This window comes from Eptatretus burgeri, chromosome 18, assembly GCF_056783735.1.
Source record: "Eptatretus burgeri isolate ZD-2024b chromosome 18, Ebu_testis_v1, whole genome shotgun sequence".
NCBI lineage: Eukaryota > Metazoa > Chordata > Myxini > Myxiniformes > Myxinidae > Eptatretus > Eptatretus burgeri.
The window spans coordinates 10,293,931-10,316,450 of NC_140978.1; the positions used below are offsets into that span (position 1 = coordinate 10,293,931).

Genomic DNA, 22,520 nt, shown 5'->3' on the forward strand with positions numbered 1-22,520 from the left:
ACCTGAGCCTCGTCCTGGTTGAGGAGTAGCTCTCTTCATCAAAGACTCCATTCCTCACTCTCCATGGACTGCCCTCACTCCCCAACACCCCCAGGAATACCTCTGGCTACGGCTTCCCCTCCACTCCCACCTCATGTTTATGTGTACTGCACCATGCACTGAACAGTGATGACTCCATTTACACCTCACTATACAAAAACATGGACCAACTTCAATCTTCTCATCTGAATTGTCTCTTCCTCATATGTGGTTATTTCATGTCATCATGCCAGTTGGCTTGGTGTGGGTAGCTCTCTCACCTATCATGGCACCTCAGCAAAAGCTTTCTGCGACACAATGGGACTGACTCAATCGGTCAATTTCCCCAACCCGGATCTCAACCAATGGTACTCCATCTCTTCTGGATCTGATTTTGACAAATTTCCCTGAAAATATCTGCTGTTCTTCCTCCGTTCCAATCGGTTCTTCTGACCATGTGCTTGTCAAAGTGGACATCTCTCTGGCTGTTATCAGAGAACCACCTCAGCGCCGTAGAGTGTAGCATTTCACTCAAGCCGACTGGCAGAGTCTCCAAGCAGCCCTCAAACTTCAAGACTGGTCTCTCATCGCTACTTTCTCCAACATCAACTCATCCTGGGAATTCTTTCAAAGACTCTTGCTCTCCCTCATGCACAGATTTATCCACTCTCGTCTTCAGTTGTCCTACCCTTCCTTCCGCTCATGGTTCACTGAAGCTTGTGGCGATGCAGTTTTTTGAAACAACTTGCCTTTGCCTCATGGATACCAAGCCCAACTGAGGGTAATCTCAGTTCCTTCCATAAAGCTCGGAACAAGTGCGTATCTACCCTCAGGAGAGCAAGAAAACAACAACTTTCTAAGCTCAGGTCTGAACTCTCAAACCTCTCTCCCTCCTCCAAATCCTGGTGGTGTCTCATCAAATCTGTTTCTGGTGTACGTTCCCCCTCCATCCCTCCCTTACCTCATGGCCGCATAGGTGACACTGCACGTGAAAAAGCTGAATGCCTAAACTCCACGTTTGCTTCTCAATCTTGTGTTCCAAACCCATCACTTTCTGTACCCTCCTCACCCAGTCACACCAAGCTGTTCCTGGACTCTGTGTCCTTTTCTTCTGACAACGTGGAGGGCTTGCTGTCAAACCTCGACTCAGATTCTGCAACCGGTCGAGATGGCATCAGCCCACGTGTCCTAAAAACCTGCTCCTCCTCTCTTGCTCACCCTCTGTCTGTTCTATTCACCCTCTCATTTGCTCAAGGTCATCTGCCATCTGCTTGGAAAGCAGCAAACGTTACTGCCCTGCATAAAAAGGTGCAAAAACAGAACCCTGCAACAACAGATGAATTAGCCTTCTCCCAATCATCAGCAAGGTTATGGAATCCATTATCGCTTCAGATATCAAATCCTTCCACTTCTCCAATGGCTTGATTTCCGATCATCAATTTGGTTTCAGACCAGGTCACTCTACACTGGATATGCTGCTTCTGCTCTCCAAACAATGGATGGAGGTCCTCAATGCTGGACAAGAAATCAGTCAAATCCCTTGACCTATCGCATGCTTTTGACACGGTCTGGCACCCTGCCCTGCTCACCAAACTCTCTCCCTTTCGTATCCAAGGCCATCTCCACTCATGGCTCACAGACTTCCTCTCCTGTCACAGTCAACATGTGGCCCTAAATGGAGTTCTATCATCCCCTCTTCCTGTCCAGGCTGGAGTTCCTCAAGGTAGCGTTCTGGGCCCTGTTCTTTTTCTGGTTTTCATCAATGATCTCTCCGACTCTGGAAAATCCTCTATATCTCTTTGGTGATGACTCCACCCTCTGCCGTACCATCGGTTATCCCTCAGACCGGCAAGCAGCAGCTTCTTCGCTCACTGCAGATCTGGATAAAATCAAAAACTGGTCTAACACGTGGAACATGCCTTTCAATCCGGACAAATCTCACACTCTCACTATATCTCTCCGAAAGGACCGCTTAGAAACCCCCCCCCCCCATCCACTTTCTCAACAATCCTCTGGAAGAAGTCCTTTCTTTCAAACTTCTGGGTCTCACGATCTGCCATGATCGTTCCTGGAAAAGCCACATTTCCAACCTGGCCTCCAAAGCCAGTCGCCGACTGGGAATCCTCTATCGTGCAAAGTCCTTCCTCGACCCACCTGAGCTCTTGACCAAATAAAAAGCTTTCGTCCGCACCTTGATGGAGTGCTGCTCTCCCCTCTGGGCTGGTGCTCCCACCTCACACCTTTCTCGGCTTCACGCTGTGGAAAACAAGGCATTTCGGATCATTGGCATCTCCCACGATGGGGCTGAGTCTTTGGGCCTCTCACTCTCTCACCGCAGGCTGGTCGGTGGTCTTTCTGTCTTTTACAGCCTCCTCTCCAGTCTCGCCCCCCCCCCACCTGCTCCGTCTGTGACTTCTCCCAACCAAATTTCTGCAGGGCGCTCAAGGCCTGATAACAGCCCCCTTCTGGTAAAACTACCAAAATCACGAATCACTGCTCACCTTCACTCTTTCATTCCTCTTTTTCCCCCACCTTTGGAATCCCATTCTTCTCTGGAACTCTCACTCTGTTCAATCCCATTCTTCCCTCCAGGCCTTCAAAACAGCTGTTCACCACCACCTCTTATCGTCTCCCATCAAAATCCTCGATCTTTTCTACCCCTGTTAATCCACCCCAAACCCACCTCCTTCAAATTCCCTGCTTTGCTTCCTGAAAGTTCCTGTAATATCCATCTTGTATACCCGATGTTCCCTGCCCCATTCCTCTCCCTTCCACAGATATCCTAATGTCTCTGTTCCACACTGTTTTATCCTTCCCAGTCCCGCCCCTTTTGTCTAATGCCCCCCCCCACCCCCTTGCTGTGCGTTGTGTGTTCGCTCTCATACGAGCCTCGACAAGGTATACGAAAAAAAAAATCAAAGATTAAAGGTCATCTTTAGGTCACATTTCTAAAATCATAATTTTACATCCGATTGACTTGAAGCTTGAAGAGGATTTGCATATTGCTTCACTGAATTGGGAAACCAACTATTTTTGAGATCAAAAGGTCAAAGGTCGACTCAAGGTCAAACTTCTAAAATCATCTATTTTCAACTGAAAAATCGTCAATTGACTTTTTTTTTGTAAACACTGTCGAGGCTTGTCTGAGAGCTAACACAGAACGTACAAGGGGAGCAGGAGACAAGAGTTGGGGGGGAGGACAGAAGGAAAAAACTGTGTGACAGAGACATGAGGAGGTCTGTGGAAGGGAGAGGGTTGGGACAGGATACACAGGGTAAACAAGATGGACACCACAGGGACTTTCAGGTCCGTACACAACAGGAACTTTCAGGAAGAAAAGCAGGAAATTTGAAGGACGTGGGTTTGGGGTGGATTAACGGGGGTAGAAAAGATTGTGGATTTGGATGTTGGAAGATAATAGATGGTGGTGAACAGCTGGTTTGGAGACCTGGAGGGAAGAGTGGGATTGAAGAGAGTGTGGGAGTTTGTTCCAAAGGCGGGGAAAAAAAAAAAGGAAATGATAGAGTGAAGGTGAGCGGTGATTCTTGATTTTGGAAGTTTTACCAGAAGGGGGTTGCTGGCGGACCTTGAGCGCCCTGTGGAAATATGAGGGGGACAGATAGCAGACAGAGCAGGAGGGGTGGGGGGTGGGGGTGAGGCTGGAGAGGAGAGGGTACAAGATAGGAAGACCACCGACCTGCCTGTGATGAGAGAGTGAAAGACCCAAAGACTCAGCCTCATCATGGGAGATACCAATGATCCTAAATGCCTTGGTTTCCACAGCGTGAAGCCGAGAAACGTGAGAGGCCGGAGCACCAGCCCAGAGGGGAGAGCAGTACTCCATCAGTCTGCGGACGAAAGCTTTGTATGTGGTCAGGAGCTCAGGTGGGCCAAGGAAGGACTTTGCACGACCGAGGATGCCTGTCAGCGACTGGCTTTGGAGGCCAGCCTGGAAATATGGCCTTCCCAGGAAAGAGCATGGCAGATAGTGAGACTTAGAGGCTTGAATGAAAGGACTTCCTCCAGAGGATTGTTAGGAAAGTAGATGGAGGGGGGGGGGAGTTCCTGACGATCCTTTCGGAAAGACAAAGTGAGATTGTGAGATTTGTCAGGACCGATTGAAAGACAAGTTCAACATGTTGGACCAGCTTGTGATTTTATGCAGATCTGAAGAGAGTGAAGAGCCTGCTGCTTGCCGATCTGAGGGATGACAGATGGTATGGCAGAGGGTGGAGTCATCAGCAAAGAGATAAGGATTTTCCTGAGTTAGAGAGATCATTGATGAAAACTAGGAAAAGAACAGAGCCCAGAACACTGCCTTGAGGAACTCCAGCCTGGACAGGATGAGGGGATGAGAGAATTCCATTAACGGCCACACAGCTGTGACAGGAGAGGAAGTCTGAGAGCCATGAGTGGAGATGTCCTTGGATACCATTGAAAGAGAGTTTAGTGAGCAGGGCAGGGTGCCAGACCGTATCGAAAGCATGCGATACGTCTCGGGAGATGGCTCCGATTTCATCCCTGGCATTGAGGATCTTTGCCTGGTGTTGGCTTAATGGCTCGAGTGGTGAGCTTGGGATCCTTGGGTCTTGAGTTCAAATCCTCCTTGTCTGTTGAATTAACACCGGGTGGGGTTGACCAAGCCTGTCATCCTTCTGAGGTTGGCAAAATGAGTACCTGCTTGTGATATCCTGTGTCGGAGTGGTGACCCATCCAGGATTGTTCCCAATAGCCCAGGAGACTGCTTAGGCAGCACCACCGTTCTGCACATAGTGTGGAATGGATTGAGGATTTCCATCCATTGTTGGAATAGCAGAAGCAGCATATCCAGGGTTGAGTGACCTGGTCTGAATGACCAAGTTGATGATTGAAAATCAAGCCAATGGAGAAGAGGAAGGATTTAAATGTCTGAAGTGATGATGGTTTCCATAACCTTGCTCATGATTGGGAGAAGGGTGATTGGTCTGTAGTTGCAGGGATCTGGTTTTGCACCTTGATTTATGCAGAGCAGTAATGTTTGCCGATTTACAACAGATGCAGATGACCTTGAGCAAATGAGAGGGTGACTGAAACAGAGAGAGGGTGAGCAAGAGCAGTAGAGCAGGTTTTCAGGACTCGTGGGCTGATGCTGTCCAGACCGGTTGCAGAATCTGAGTCGAGGTTTGACAGCAAGCTCTCCACCTTGTGAGGAGAAAAGGACACAGAGTCTAGGAACCACTGGGTGTGACTGGGTAAGGAGGGTACAGAAAGTGATGGGTTTGGGACACAAGATTGAGAAGCAAACATGGAGTTTAGGCATTCAGCTTTTTCACGTGCAGTGTCACCTATGCGGCCATGAGGTAAGGGAGGGAATGGGGGGGGGGGAACATACACCAGAAACAGATTTAACTAGAGGGGGAGCACTCTGTAGAGTGCAAAACCTCCACCACCAATACTGCTGGGTCACTTAAGTGAACCTGATATCCCATTCATTGTAGGTCAAAACGGATCAGACTCTTCTGAACCATGATTGAATAAACTGAACTAGATCGACGCGCATGTAGAAATGCCAAAAAAATAAAATCGAAATTTTTTTGAAAAAAAAAGGTGCAAAATTTTGTTGTTTTTTTTTCCTCGAACAAATTTATTTATTTTTGGTTGGAAATCACTTAAAACATGTAGAAATGCAAAAACAAAAATTCAAATATTTTTTCAAGATGGCCGCCATAGTGGACCAAGTCCAAAATCTAATGGCATGATCCTTGGACCATACCTTATCCCCACACCAAGTTTCGTCAAAATCCGTCCAGGAGTTTTTCTATAATACTGTTCACAAACAAACAGACAGGGGTGAAAACAGTATCCTCCGTCCATCTTCGATGGTGGAGGTTAACTCGAGGGGGAGCACTCGGGAGAGTGCAAAACCTCCGCCGCCAATACTGCTGGGTCACTCAAGTGAACCTTATATCTTATTCATTAAATGTGATGTCAACAATGCTGACAGTTATAGTTTTCTCCATTTTTTTTGGGGGGGGGGGGTTGGAAATCACTTAAAACGTAGAAATGCAAAAAAAAAAAATTTCCTTTTTTGGGGGGGTTGGAAATCACTTAAAACATGTAGAAATGCAAAAAAAATTCTTTTCTCTAACAATTTTTTGGGGTGGTTGGAAATCACTTAAAACATGTAGAAATGCAAAAAAAAAAATTTTCTCTAACAATTTTTTGAGGGGGGGGCAACAATTTTGGGGGGTTGGAAATCACTTAAAACATACAGAAATGCAAAAAAAAAAAAATTTCTCTTACAATTTTTTTTGGGGGGGGCCAAGTCCAAAATTTAATGGCATGATCCTTGGACCATATCTCACCCCCCCCCACCAAGTTTCGTCAAAATCCGTCCAGGAGTTTTTCTGTAATACTGTTCACAAACAAACAGACAGGGGTGAAAACAGTAACCTCCGTCCATCTTCAATGGTGGAGGTTAACGAGAGGGGGAGCACTCGGGAGAGTGCAAAACCTCCGCCGCCAATACTGCTGGGTCACTCAAGTGAACCTTATATCTTATTCATTAAATATGATGTCAACAGTGCTGACAGTTATAGTTCTTTTCTCCATTTTTTTTTTGGGGGGGGGGGGTTGGAAATCACTTAAAACATGTAGAAATGCAAAAAAAAAAAATTCTCTATTTTTTGGGGGGGGTTGGAAATCACTTAAAACGAAGAAATGAAAATATTCTCTTTTTTGGGGGGGGTAACAATTTTTTTTGGGGGGATGGAAATCACTTAAAACATGAAGAAATGCAAAAAAAAAAATTTTTCTCTAAATTTTTTTTTGGGGGGGGGGGGAGGTTCAAAAATTAATTTCTCTAAATTTTTGCAAGTCCAAAATTTAATGGCATGATCCTTGGACCATACCTAACCCCCCCCCCCCACCAAGTTTCGTCAAAATCCATTAAGGAGTTTTTCCGTAATACTGTTCACAAACAAACAAATACAGAAAGGGGTGAAAACAGTAACCTCCATCCATCTTCGAAGATGGCGGAGGTTAGTTAACTAGATGCCATCAGGATTTGGAGGAGGAAGACAGGTTTGAGAGAGAGTTCAGACTTGAGATTAGAAAGACGTTTTCTGCCTATCCTGAAGGGAGACACACACATGTTGGAAACTATTAACTTGAAAGTTGAACAGGATTTGCATAATCCATCACTAAATTGGGAAAACAACTATTTGAGGTCAAAAGGTCAAAGGTCAACTCAAGGTCAAACTTCTAAAATCATCAAATTTCATCTGAAAAATCGTCAATTTTCATCCAATTAACCTGAAGATTAAGCAGCAATTGCATAGAGCATCACTGAATTTGGAAACCAACTATTTTGAGGTCAAAAGTCAACTCAAGCTCAAACTCCAAAAATCATCAATTTCAATCTGAAAAATAATCAATTTTCATCTGATTGACCTGAAGATTGTCAATTTTAATCTCAATGAAATGGACAATTTGATGTATCCATGGCAACTTTTGGAGAGGGTGTGGATTTTGCAAGTATCGTTTTCTGCACGACATCTTTTTCTTGTTTTTTTTGTCTTTTTGTTTTTTTCCGTTTTTGTGCAGGATATCTCAAAACGTTGTGGACGGATTCGTACAAAACTTGGTGGATATTTTGGGCATGTGGCGAGGAAGAATTGATTCAATTTACGTGAATATCCGAATCCAGATCTAGATACAAGAATTATTTCATTTTTAAGAGATTCTTCACCATTGAGAGATGGGCTAAAAACAATATTGCATGATACCTCAAAAAGTTGTGGATGGATTAGGATGAAATTTATTGGACATGTTTGTTGGGTGTGTGCCAAGGACTAATTGGTTCAATTTTGGTGAAGATCTGAATCTGGATTTGGATAAGATTATCTAATTTTTAATGTGATTCTTCACCATTGAGAGATTGGGCCAAAAACAAAATATAGCGCATTTCAAAAATTTATTTGGCCCGATATGTTCTCGTGGATCAGGCGTTGCATGGCGGAGGTATGTGCTCTACTGAGTGCCCTTCTAGTTTTGTAATGTTACACACAAAGAATTTAGTTGCAGGAGGTCATTCGGCCCATTGTGAGGAATGTGCAGAATTGCTCCTGTGAGTGTGTAACGGCCCAATAATTCTAAGGCATCATGCCAATGAACCCCTTTAAGTTAAATTTTAAGTTAAATTATGACCATTTGAGAAACTTTTGTCGCATCCAAAACAATGACCGCACTGGAGTAGGTTCTGTCGCAGCATTGATGGAATGGGCCAAACAAACAACCGATATAACAAACACAGTTCCAGGGTGAGCCAAGGAAGGGCACAAGAGAGGGCACAATCTGCAGGCCGCTTCCAGGCTAATGGGGATTTATGTGCGGCCAAGTCACTGCCGGGTCGCCTCACTGAAAGCAGGCCATATTCGGGCCACGATCGCTCAGCTGGCCTGCCAACACGCACCAGCAACGCAGATCCGTCACAGCTAACTAGCCTCTCTGCTTGCCATGGGATGAGTGCGACATGAGAAGACGTGAAAACGAGTCCTTTGCCTAATGCTTTCCCAACAACCGGGTCCACGAAAAACATCCACGCTGATGATCCTGGCACAAACAACAGGGACCGTAGATTGCTGAGTGTTTGGATAGTTTGTAAGCAAGCAAAAGTTCTGTTGTTCAGGGATTTCTTTGACTTGTGTTGATTGTTTTTAAAGTATGTGTAGGACTGAACTATGAGTACACAACTATCCATGTCTTGAGTTAATTGAAGATGAACACGTGCAATGAATTCCTCAAGTCAAAAGTCAGTTGATTAAACTGGTTTTTTTGCAAATACAGTCGTTAGCTTTCAGACTCATGACTACTTAATTAGTGACACACCAGGGCAGTCATCAAAATGTTGATGAGAAGCTCCATTCAAAATTGTGAATAAAAGCAATTCATTTATACAGAGTGGTGAAAATTTCTGAAAAGTCAGAACAGAATGGTTTGTTTGGCATTCCCAGAAAGCAGCTCGCATTGCCTTGACTCGAGATTCAAATTCCATATACTGTACAATGTTGACATATGTATATGTATATGTATATGTATATATATATATATATATATATATATATATATATATATATATATATATATATATATATATATATATATATATATATATATATATATATATATATATATATATATATATATATATTGTTACAGCTGTGGAAATTCGCATTACACCATGAAGGGCCCGTAGGTGAGATATCTCGAAGTACATGTGTAGTTAGCCCAAACCCGTTGTATAGAGGGAATTTATGTGATTCATCCGGGCTGCGACACTTTGAGTTAGCCATTTTTTCTGTTCTACCTTTATTTTGAACCAACCACGTCTCAACCGCCATCACACAACAACCACGCCACCACCACCATCTACGCTCCCACATCATCGCATCACCGCCATTCCCAAAAGGCACCATAACCAGCAAACCATCACTGAAAACCCTCGACCACCTTCACCTCTCTCCTTCTATGGCCATTCCCACACCACCTGTGAACACTGAACGTCGGGCTGTCTCGGGCCCGTTCGGCGTTTGGTGCCGAGCGCACCGAGCCGTAAGCGCAAATAACGGCCTTTCCGAGGGAAAATTCGGATCAAAAACGCTACACGCCCACTTTTCCTCCGTCCAATTAGCGAGCGCAGGGCGGCTTGTCCCCGCCTCCAGGCGCGTGTGTGTGTGAAGTCGATATATGCAAATTCTAGGATCAGGGGAGGTTCACGCCCCCGTTTCCTCCGACCAATGGGCGAGCGTGGCTCCGCCCCCGAGGTCATTCTGATCCGAATATTTGCATACTGGCTTCTCCTGCCCGCCTATAAAAAGGCGAGCGCAAGGCGAATTGAGGGTGGCAGAGTCGGGTCGGTCGGGTGAAGAGAGTGGCAGGGTCGGGTCGGTCAGGTGAAGAGAGTGGCACGGTCGAGTCGGTCGGGTGAGGAGAGGGGAGAGTCGAGTCGGTCGGGTGAGGAGAGGGGAGAGTCGAGTCGGTCGGGTGAGGAGAGGGGAGAGTCGAGTCGGTCGGGTGAGGAAAGTGCGGAACTGAGAAGAGTTGCGGGAAGAGGCAAGGGAGCTCGGGTCCGAGGCGAGAAGGACGGCGGTCGGCGACGAGGTTACGGTGTGGGGGATCGCTCGTCTCGTCACGGGACCCAAGCCAGCCAGCTACTCTCCTCCCCCAGGGCATCAACAATTCCCCCTTTCCCCCCGCGCTGAGATAGTGCAAAAGGGGGCCCAGTTCCCACCCCACTCCAAACGTCGTGCCAACGAAACCCACCAAGGAGCACGGAGTCGGGGCACAGCTGTGCGGCCACATTTGCGGCTCGCCCGCCAACACGTCACGAGGAGGCGGGTAGGACCCCCCCCCCCGTCTCGCGGACCTGGCTGCTCCTCCAGGTCCCGCGCACATTTGGCCTACAGGCCTGTCTGCCTCCTTGTCTATGAGGGTGGCTTCTTTCCTTTGCTTTTGTGTAAATGTGTGTTGGCGCCGTCTGCAAAGTAAAGCTGTTTAAGTGTTGCCGTGTGTGCGCGTAGTCGGTATTAACTCTGCATCGTTGTTGCTTTTATTGTTTTGGTTGCTTTATGTGCATTTTGACTGCATGACTGTATATACGTGCTTTCTGTGTGCCGGGAAATAAATGTGCATTGTGTGAACTGTTTTCCCGTTTCGCTTCGTCTTTTCCTAATTAAATCTCCATCCTGCTTCACGTAAAGGGTTCGTAGTGGGTGCAAAACGCCCGGAAAATAATCTGAACCGTCGAGGTCGACGATAACACCGCTCGGTTATCCCGATAGTACGGAAGGGGTCGCCCAAGCGGCTAGTGTCCGGAGTCGACCTGCGGCGAGGTACGATCGTCCGGTTTACCATCCGCGTGGGTACTGAGGTAGGTCGAGTTTAGCGAACAACCCTATCCTACGCGGGTGGCCGATTGGCACGATTGTGGTGAGGTCGAAAGGCTCACCCGTGACTGGCTCCGGGCGATAGTTCCCGGAGGGTCACGACTGAATTGTCCGTCCGGTGGGCGACGTGCCGCGATCCGAGTTACGTGGCCGTTCGCACGCCGGCGGGCACGAATTCGCAACAATATATATATATATATATATATATATATATATATATATGTATATATGTATATATGTATATATGTATATATATATATATATATATATATATATATATATATATATATATATATATATATATATATATATATATATATACACGCACACACACACACACACACACACACATTACATCACTGATGGGAATACTAAGAGTGGGGGGGGGTAGAAAAGGACAGGGAGAGAGAGGGGGGAGAGTGAGGAGGTAGAGAAGGCAAGAGAGAGAAGGGAGAGGGAGCAAGGAGGGGTGGAAGAAGAGAAGGCAGCATGAGGTGAGAGGAAGGGAAGGCAGACGTGCGGTGGAGCATTATGATTCATACAGTCTCATCAAAATGATTCTGCATGGAATAACAGTGAAGATGGAAAAAAAAATAATGTCTGAATCCATTTTCTACCGGTCATACTATAAATATCGCATGGAGACAAACACTGCCCAGACATGTATGGAGATAAACAGTCTGGAGACAAACACCACCCGGATATAAACACCGCCCAGAAACATCCGGAGACAAACTCCTGTCCGGACATAAACACTGCCAGGACACGTCTGGAGATAAATACCACCGAGACACATCCAGAGACAAACACCACCCAGAGATAAACACTGCCTGGGCACATCCGGAGACAAACACCATCTGGAAATTGTCACCGCCCGGAGACAGAGAGAGACAGAGACAGAGACATATAGAGAGACAGAGACAGAGAAAGAGAGAGAATTGAATTTGAACCTCGTTTATTGATCCACACAAAAAAAAACATTGTAAAGAAAAGAAAGAGGAGGAAAGGTCAAGTTTTTCATAAACCATTACAAGGTAATCACCAAAACTTTGCCACAGCACCATTTTCTCTCAAAAACATTTACATTCTCCATACTTAAATAATAGTTAAATTCCAGGGAGAGTCTTGCTGCCACAAAACCTCTGAAAATCGGCATGACATCAGACCTATAACCAAGGTCAATTTTAATTTTCCTAGATTTATATATATATATATATATATATATATATATATATATATATATATATATATATATATATATATATATATATATATATATATATAGATATCATATTTTGCAACAGCAACCAGGAAATTGAGAACATCAGAGTCCCTGCAAGGGGGCTTAAAAGGCACCCCAAACACAAAAACGTGTGATGTAAAAGGAAAAGACAGTTTACAAAAATAATCTGAAAGCAAAGAGGAGAGGTTTTCATCTTATGCATTACACGCAAGCATGGAAGAGATCCTCCTTGTGTTCGCAGAAGGGGAAAGTAACTTGTACCATGAAATGGTGTATGAGAATATTGGAAGGGAGAGCCCAATGTGCTAATCTCAATTGTATATCTGCCAATAGGCCATAGATAGGTAACGTATACATCACAGGCCACAGTGGGCCTGAAGGACATACAGCTCCGAACCGTTCTGACCACATTACTATATGTGTTGATCCGAAGGGGGATGATGCCGTTTGTCTTTGTCTAGAGAGGTCATGGATCCCAGATTTAGTTACGAAATGAAAGGGGGGGGGGGGGAAATGTTCACTGCTCAACTGAAATGGGGGGAGCATCTTAATTTTGGGAAAGGCCAGCCGAAAATTCTCCACAATACCGACACCTTCCCAGCCAATATTTAGCAGTCTAAATGTCCGAACCACGATTCGGACAATTTGGTCCACAAGTCGGACAGATCTGCACCCAAGGCTTGTCGCAACTGACCCAGCCGATTTCCACCGATACCCAGATGAATCCCTGAGATCGCACACCTTGTTGACTCGTCCTTGTATAAATTTCTTGATCAAGGCCTTGCTCTGAGGGATTCCTGGGAGAAAACAGTTGTAAAATAAATGTTCCTGGAGGAACATTCGACAATTGTAAGCTTCAGCTGACCGGTGGACGCCAAAGCCCTTCCAGGCATCCAGCAAGCTTTGATAAAACCCAGGGAGTGCACCAAAGTGAACCCGTTCTAGGTCCATTAAGAAAAGTTGACGCTCATACCATAATCCTCAGACCTGTTGCAGCAAAAAAAGCAAAGGGACGCCATGGCAGCTGCTCAGTGAACAGCAGTTTATGTACAGGTGTAAGTGAAAGGCCACAACTCGGCCGGTGATGTCCATACCACCTTGGCCACCCTCCTTCCGGGGGCGGTGCAGTACAGCAGGCGCCAGTGGTAGCCACTCCAAAATAAATTAACCATTGCTCACTGGATGGCAAGGATTAGTTCTTTGGGTGACTGCAAAGCAATGGCATTATGCCATAACCTAGCTGCGATTAGGTTGTTGATGATAAGACTGCGTCCTCCAGATGATAGAGATCTGCAGAGTCCTTCCCATGTTTTTAATCGACATGTAATCTGTTCTAACACACCTTCCCAATTTTTCAATTCCATCTTCAGATTACCAAGATAAACTCCAAGGTATTTAACCACATCAAATCTCCATGCTATGTTCTGTGGGAGAGAAGGTGGCAGCATTGAGGAGAGATTTTTGTGACCACACCATAGGGCTGTACTTTAGTTCCAATTTACCTCGCTAGAGGAGGCTGTGGAGAATTTTTCCAAACATTGTCGCAAAACGGAAATACTATTTGGGCCCCGAATTGAAACGCAAACATCATCAGCATAAGCAGTCAGCATAAAATTTGGGCCTTCTACGCCCTCCTCATCCTGGGGCATTTGCAACCTGATGAAGGACAACAGTGGTTCAAGGGTGATTGCATACAACAGCCCCGAAAGGGGACAGCCTTGACGAATACCTCGTTGAAAAGGAAAGGGAGAGCATAGCCTGTTATTCACTTTCAGCATGCAGTAAGTATCAGTGTACAAAAGTTTCACAAAGGAGATGAAATATTCTCCAAAACCCATCCCTTGAAGGACAGAAAAAAGGTATTTATGGTCAACACGATCAAAAGCTTTCACTTGATCAATAAACAGTAGCCAATGATTATCACACAAGTAATTATCACAAGAAAGACGATCTCTTACCAAAAAGATGTTATCATGAATAGATCTTCCCGGTGCACAACAGAACTAACTACAACTTTCACACAATTAGCAAGGACCTTCGAGAAAATCTTGTAGTCTGTACTCAATAACGACACAGGCCGCCAGTTTTCAACTTTTTGAAGATCCCCGGTTTTTAGTAGTAGACAGACAATTGCACTCATACACGACAATGGCAGCTCTCCAACATAAATACTTTCCTCGAGAACATTTAACAACTCGGGTCCAACAAGCTTCCAAAAAGTCTGATAAAATTCTCCAGGTAGGCCATCAATCCTGGGGGCCTTTCCATCTTTTAAGCTTCGCATGGCTGCTTCAAGTTCCTCGGCCAAGATTGAGTCAAGCGCTCGTTGCTGGTCTTCTTCAACCTTGGAAAGTCCAGCAATCAGTTCCTGTATCGTGTCATTTTCCACACTGCGAGGGGAGTGAAGATTGGAGGAGTAATCTTTCAAGACACCTCTTAATCCTTGCTGAGAGATTGTTAAGGTCCCATTTAAAGTGAGTAGGCCATGGATTTGTTGCATCTTTTTGGTTGAGTTCTCTAAATTGAAGAACTCTTTGTTTGGCACGTCCAAAGTCAGGTGACTCATCCTCATTCGTACCAAGGTACCCATTGCCCTTTGCTTAACCATTTCAGCTAGCAATGTTCTCTTTGCCCACAGCAACTGATCTCATGTGTCCTTTCTAGCATTATCATTATTTTGCTATAGGGAAACAATTTCAGATTTTAACGCATTAATTGAGTGAGATTGCATCTTAGTGGTGTATAAACTATATTGCTGGCATAAAGATTTTATTTGGGATTTTGCAAGGTCCCACCACAACCGGAGGTTAGCGTGCTCAGGCTTGGAGGTGCAGATTTTTTCCCATACAGCCTTAAAACAATCCTTAAATTTTTTATCACTTAAGAGGCGTGTGTTAAGAGTCCAATATGCACTAACACCTGATGACAAGGGTAATTTAAAGGACAACACGACTAAACTATGATCTGTGAAACCAGTTGGTAGAATTTGGGATGCAGTCACAACAATTAACATTGGCTTATTAACGTATATTCTATCAAGTCTTGCCCTTGATATGAAGCCATCTTGGCATCTGCACCATGTATAATTACGCAACCGTGAGTGTTGTAGTCGCCACACATCCTTAAAACAATATTTATTAATGATATTCTCCAACCCCTTAGTGGAGGCTGCATGAGGTTCATGACCATTCCTATCAACTTCTGGGTGAGTTGTACAATTGAAATCTCCAGCAAGACAAATAAATGCGGACGAGTCCTGGCCTTTAATGAAATCTCGCAGTAAAGGAAATAATTTTTTCCTTTCTATCGGATCACTCGGAGTGTAAACATTTACCACCACTATTTTTTGGCCATTGCGCAGAAACTCCGTCGATATGAGGTGTCCTTTACATATTTCTTAAAACAAAACCTGCTGTACGGGAAGCTTGTGGCTTAAACAAATAGCTACACCGGCCTTGGGTGTAGGTAAGGGTGTTTGTAGCATGGGTCTCCTGTAATAGGATAATGTCAGCTTTTATTTTCTCCAAGGTTTGAATTCTCCGTAATGGGGCTCGACCACCATTAATGTTCAAGGTTGCAATCTGTAGCTCTGTCATTGGAAAAACTTAGCACTTCAAAAACCTTCTACCTGCAGTTCTTCGTTTGCTTTTGTCACAGCATTCCTGAGACACTGAAATTGAGGTTCAGAAAGTTCTGCAAAGTCATTCCTTTGTAACATCTGCTTTGCAGTCACAATGAAAGCCCTGATATCAGGAAAATGGTCCCCAATTTGAACATTGCGTTGCCTGAAGGTTCCGCTCAGGAAAATAACAATATCTTCCTTAGATATTGTGGTTTGTTTACCTTTCCCATGGATTGCGCCTGAAGTTTCACTTGAGTAGGAGGACATCTTCCCAGAAACGACACCCGTGTCATCTGATCGCAATTGGATTGTTGATTCCTCTTCTCTACCAGCAGCAGTACATTCTTCCTGTTGGCATTCCACAGAGTGCTCTGCCCTATCGTTACTATCCGTTATTAAATCATTTTCCTTTTTATCATTGTGTGTGCCACACTGCCTATTGTCCTCAAGAGTAGGTCTTTTCCCCTTGTGTATGCGAGCGTTATTAGGAGTTTTATCCCCTTCAACATGAGCAAGCAGTGGAGCCTCGTTTCCAACCAACACCTCACCGCTTTGCTCATCTTGTGAAGGCTTATCAAGATTATTCCCCATCTGTACTATGAAAACTTTGCCACTTTTATCCGCACCTTCAGTGCTTCGGCAGGAGAGTTGCAAAACCCTCCTCAAAACAGTATCATCCATAACCTGTTCCTAATCACGAAAAAAAAAACCCTTCCGGAGCTTGCAGCCCCTCTCCCGTTCCGACATGGTCATTATCAGTACCATCTTTGGACATACCTGAGCGTCTTGGTGTGGATCCTTTTTCCATAAGTGACTCACGTGCAGAGTCCACCATAACAGCCGCGGGGGGGGGGGGAGGGGCGATCCTGCAGCGGCAGCAGCAGCTCTTTCACCATCAGGACAATGGTGTGACCATATGCACCACAGCCGTAGCAGGTTAAGGTCTCCGTCATTGCGAAAATCCTATAATCGTGTTCTGCCATTTTAAAACTCAAGGAGATATGGGGCATTTTCACAAAAGCGGGTCAGGTAACGGTAAAGAACAAACTCAAAACCAACTTTCTTTGATATTCTCGAAATAGTGCTTGAACCCCTAAAAAGGCCTAGAAAAATGTTCAAATGATGTCAGCAACGCAGGATCACCATAAGGCCTCTGCACTGACTGGCAATATATGCTTGAGAAAAATTCTCGGACAGTCTTTACCGTTACCTGACGCGCTTTTGTGAAAATGTCCCATATTCATCTGCGTTGCGCCATCTTTAAACACGACACAGCAGAACCGCCTGAACGAGTCTATCTGGTTTAATTTATCGTTCCTCGTGCGCAAGGGAACCGTGATGATTCTACACACTACTGTGCCATAATCACCGAACTCTTGCTGAATTACTTCGTTCGATAAGAAAGGCGGCACATTACTGATACTCAGGATCATTTTTTGTAGCGGGAGTGTCCATTGACGAGACCGGAACAAACGTTTCGTCATCTCCCAGAAATAAACCGTTAATTGCACAACCACGTCAACAAAACACGTTTGTGAAACAAAAACCACAACCTTGTGGCTCATTTTAGAGGCAGTACGAATATTTTCTACACCTATTTGTTCTCCAATCTTGAGGAAAATATCATCCGTTAAAACGCCTTCGGGGGGGAAGAAGCACAGGCCGCGCTTCCGTGATACACCCTCGTCGGCAACATGGCGATTCAAGGTTCGTCGATTTTAACTTACACTCGCCATGTTTCAAATAAACAAGTATATAAAGATAAAATAAATGGTAATATGGTTCTAATTAGAACTAAGAGAGAAAATAAATAATAACAACAGGAAGAACCTCAAAAAAACAATAATAAAGCGAGGTAATCACCTGAGGTGATTAATATATCAACAATAATATCCGACCGCGCTGTCTCTCCCTCTCTCGCTCAGATAGACAAGACAAGACAAGAACACCAGCAAGAAAAACACCATCAAATGGACAATTGAGAAGGGAAGGGAGAAAAAGAGAAAGCAACACAAAGCTCCACACGTACCGCCAGAGACTGAGCAGCAGCACCCGACAATTGCACGTGTGCCAAAGCGAGCAACAGCTGTGTAAAGTGGGAGGGGAGTGAAAGAAAGAGACAGAAAGAGAGAGAAAGAAAGAAATAGAGAGAAAGAAAGAGATAAAGAAATAAAGAGAGAGAAAGAAAGAAAGAGAGAGAAAGAAAGAGATAAAGAAAGAAAGAGAGAAAGAGAGAGGAAGAAAGAAAGGGAGATAAAGAAATAAAGGGAGAGAAAGAAAGAGATAAAGAAAGAAAGAGATAAAGAAAGAAAGAGAGAGAAAGAAAGAAAGAGATAAAGAAAGAAAGAGAGAGAAAGAGAAACAAAGAAAGAGAGAAAGAAAGAGACTTTTTTGAGACTTTTATTACAAAAGTATAAAACATTTCACAAGGCAAATTTAAACAAAGAAAGAAATCTTGAGGCATCATTTGCCTGAGGTTCATAAAAGCATCAACACATGAGAATCAAGTGCCATTCTTTAAGTACAGGTGCTCAAGCAGAGTCAGAAAAACAATGAAAGTTCAAGGATCAATGGATATTGTTACAACTCACAAAAAAATGTGAACTTCATTCTCAACACATTTACACAAGACACCACCACTGCACCATAAGTCTTCAAACACAGGAAGACTACCCATGTTTACATGATATGCATGTTCTCGTTTTATACGAGCAGACACCATGCCTTTGAAATAAAAAAATGCATTGCATTTTTCTTATTCACCAATCTGGCTTTTCTGGTCTTATAAATTGCAAGATTAGCAATTCCAAGTGAAAAATTCAAAAGCAAAACCACAGATTTCTTTCCAGTGATGAAAGCGAACCCATAAATAAAGATTGGAAAGGAAAAAACAATTTTAAATTTACAACAAGTCTGAAGACGACGATGGTTCACGAGCAGTATTTGACGATGTAGATTGTTTCAGAAGTCAAGGATGAGACAATGTGATAATGTTTGACTAAGTTATAAAAATGATCAACATGATGTGGTACGAGTGACAGGTTATTAGCTGCAAAATGTCGAAAACCCGGTTTCGTTCAACAACTTTAAAAATTTGACCTTTGTATAACCTTTAAAGGTCACAAAACAATGCTATGGACATTAAAATAAGGAAACAGGATACGTGCTATAGCTTATTGGAGTTGGTTCGTCGAAGAAGGTCGAAAACCCGGTTCGATTCCCACAACTTTGAAAATTTGAGGTTTGTGAACTTTAAAGGTCAAAGGTCAAGGATTATGACCTTTGGTGCAAAACTTCCTCTGGAACATTCCAGGAACAATATAACATCACATAGGCTATATGGCATTTCGCACTCCTCGGATTATCCATACTTTGATGAAATCAGCGTAAAAACAAACTTGAAGGGGGCGCCACGGGCAAGGTGTTCGAGATAGAGAAAAATGGTTTCAAGACTTAAGGTGGGGAAATGACCTCAAGATTATGCATAAAAAATATTGTCATCCAAGCTCTCAAAGTTTGGGCGGTCGTATGATTTTTATGTCAAAATTCGAAATTTTCTAAGTTTGTGACCTTGTGACCTTGACCTTGGGACGAAAATGAAAAATCGAGCTCCATGGGGCTATGCAGGTGCCATTGGGCTAACCAAATACTGAAACCCCAGCCAGATTCTACAAACCCCTCGGAGAAGATAATTTTTTTATGTCAAAATTCGCAATTTTCTAAGTTCGTGACCTTGCGACCTTGACCTTGGAACGAAAATGAAAAATCGAGCTCCGTGGGGCTATGCAGGTGCCATTGGGCTAACCAAACACCGAAACCCGTCAGATTCGACAAACCCCCTAGGAGAAGATGCAAATTGAAATCGGCTACCCTCTAAAAACACGTTTTTGGGGCGTGGCTCTGCCCATAATGGGCGCACCACGCCCATTCTCAGGAAAACACAACTAGATCATGATATAAACCTCCCACCAAAATTTTATCAGGATCGGATCAAAACCCACAGAGCTATGCTCGGGACAGACAGACAGACAGACATACAGACAGACATACAGACAGACAGACAGACAGACAGACACACAACAATAACGAATATAGTGGTCACTTATTTTTTTCGTGAAAATATTTTTTCGTGAACCAAAAAATGTAACAGATACAGAAACAGAGGTGACAACCTCTTGCATTCAATAAACACATGATTCAGATTTTCGATACTCAAACAAAAGGGGCATGAATTAGAAACAGAGGGGTTAAACTTCTGCAGTAAAACCTGTGTGGCCAGTGCTTGATGGACCAGTCTCCAATTTAAGTCTCCCGTGCGAGCAACAGTCGGAGATCTATACATCACCTTCCAATTGGGAGTAAGGAAAGCTCCTGCAGGTATAGTCTCTTTCCAATGGTTTCTTAACGGTGCCGTACAGCCCGGTAAACACACTTCTCGACAAATTCCATATATTGTTTTTTTCCTCATGACATGGAACACACCAGACTCATCACTGTTTGAAGAGAACACGTCATGGTGTTTTGGGGCAGTGATTGAAAGTTCAGGAAAATTTTGGCAAAAATAGACTTCTTCACTGACCCCATTCCACCCAATATAATAATGTAGGAAAGTCTGGGTTACTAAACTCATGACCTCACCCACTACTTTCATTGAATGCAATCCAATTTTTTTTAGAAAGTGAGCCAGCAGGCAACCATCGTTTCAAGGAAGGCTCCATAAGATCTCGCACTTTAGTGAGTCCACTATTTGTAAAGTACTTTATGAAGGATCGGCTGGTAGATATTCCAGCAAATAATAAGTTTTGGAATAGTAGCTCATGCACAAACTTCCTGGCATCATAGGAGATCTCGAGCCGCTGCACTCGAAGAGCTTGCCAAGCATTCAGAAGAGATTGATGAAACGCAGGGAGCCGAGCTCTATCAACCTGCTTTAGGTCTATAAGGAAGAGTTCCCGGTCATAGTCCAAACCACCTATTTGCCGAAGCAAGGTATCGGTGAGAGGACGCCAGGACACTACTTCACCATATAGTAGACGTTTTATTGCCATGAGTCGAAAAGCCATTATTCGACTAGGGATGTGCACCAAGTTTTGGCCACCCGAAATTCGTGGCCTGCACAATACATCTGGCTTGAGCCAATGATGACCTCCCCAGAAAAAAAAACAGACTCTTCTGAATGCTTATGATCACAGCTTGAGGTGGCTGGAGTGTGATGACCATGTGCCATACGGTTGGAAGTATCAGGTTATTAATGATCGTTACCCGCACCTTAAGTGACAAGAACTGGAGCATTCCTTTCCACCTTGATAGTTTCTGCTTAATGTTGTCTTGGAACCAATCCCAATTCCTTTGTATATAGCTCGTAGTTCCCAAATGGATTCCTAAGTGTTTAATCCCATCCGTTTTCCATAACATTCCTCCTGGAAGAGTTGGGAGAAGTGCACATGAGGAGTGTGATGAGGGGAGTGTATTTGGGTATAGCCAAAGAGCTACACTCTTGTTCCAATCTACTCTAGCTGATGAGACAAGTTCAAATTTGGCAAGACAATGGGATAGCTCACTGACATCTTTTGGGTTTTTGACCACAACACACAGGTCATCTGCATCAGCTGAAGTAACAATGTTCGGACTGTTTGACAAGGATAACCCAGACAATGAGGTGCGAAGGAGAGCCAGTAGGGGTTCAACAGAAAGTGTGTGCAACATACCTGACAGTGGACAACCCTGACGGATACCACACTGAAAAGGAAAGGGACGACACAAACTTATTTACTTTTAGCAGGCATGATGCATTTTCAAACACAAGTTTGTCCTCATATTGAAGATATGTATCCATATTCTTTATTTATTATCGTTATTACTGACACTTTGTCTTCAAAGAAAGAAAAAAAAGTTAGAAACAAGAAAAAGAGCAATCAGAGATTGCAGACTCTCACCAAGACTTGTTTTGTGTGGTGTTTGTGCAGTTTTGTGAAGTGTATTTTGCGTGGTGTTTTTGTACTGGTGTGTTACGTAATTAATAAGAGACATAATTAGACATACTTTATAACTGCTGGCAGTGATGACCGGGTACCAAGACGTCCTGCTTTGATCGGACACCTGACCCTGACCCATGACGTTTTCATTATTATTCAATTGAATTCACAATGGGATTAAAACAAATTCAATTCAGGTCAAATAGAAGCCCAAATAGGTACAGTCCTGCATTGGAGTAATCAGAAGGAACCCAAACAAGCAAAAAGAAAAGATTGTCATCAGGAGGAATCTGGATCGGATTTGCATTTCAACTGCTCCTTCTCTACCCTCAAACGCATCCAGTCACAGCCAAGTGAGCCGTATTCAAAAAAGAAAAAGAAAAAACGATATAAATTAAAACCCACATCAAAAAATAAATAATTCTGGCTGCCAGACCATGTGGCTGACCAAGCTGAAATTTAAAACATGTAATCCCAATCACTACTGGATCAAAACTGTGAAGTTTCACATCAATTGATGAAGCAGTTCCAGAGAAAACATTATTTATTTCTTTTTCTTAAATCCAATATGGTGGCCAAGCCATGTGACATCAATTCTTCCTTAACAAACTTGGACTCGCATGCCTTGGGGACAATTTATGTGAAATTTGCCCTCGATCTGTCTCGCTGTTCTGGAGAAGAAGATTTTTATATGTTTTAGGGTAAATCCAATATGGCTGCCAAGCCATGTGACCTAT

The 22,520-nt window shown here is 43.8% G+C and overlaps 1 long non-coding RNA gene across 2 annotated transcripts in view; it reads right to left on the minus strand.

Annotated features, from left to right (window-relative positions):
* The window catches only part of LOC147008562 (uncharacterized), a 141,770-nt gene extending 119,497 nt beyond the window's left edge, over window positions 1-22,273 (minus strand). Inside the window, exon 1 of one of the 2 annotated variants that reach the window (XR_015053171.1) lies at window positions 17,838-22,273. This is a non-coding gene — a long non-coding RNA (uncharacterized LOC147008562). Of the gene's footprint in view, window positions 1-16,585; window positions 17,145-17,837 lie in introns of those variants that run through there. The other variant, XR_015053172.1, reaches the window with a different exon arrangement.
* Window positions 22,274-22,520: the final 247 nt, after the last annotated feature.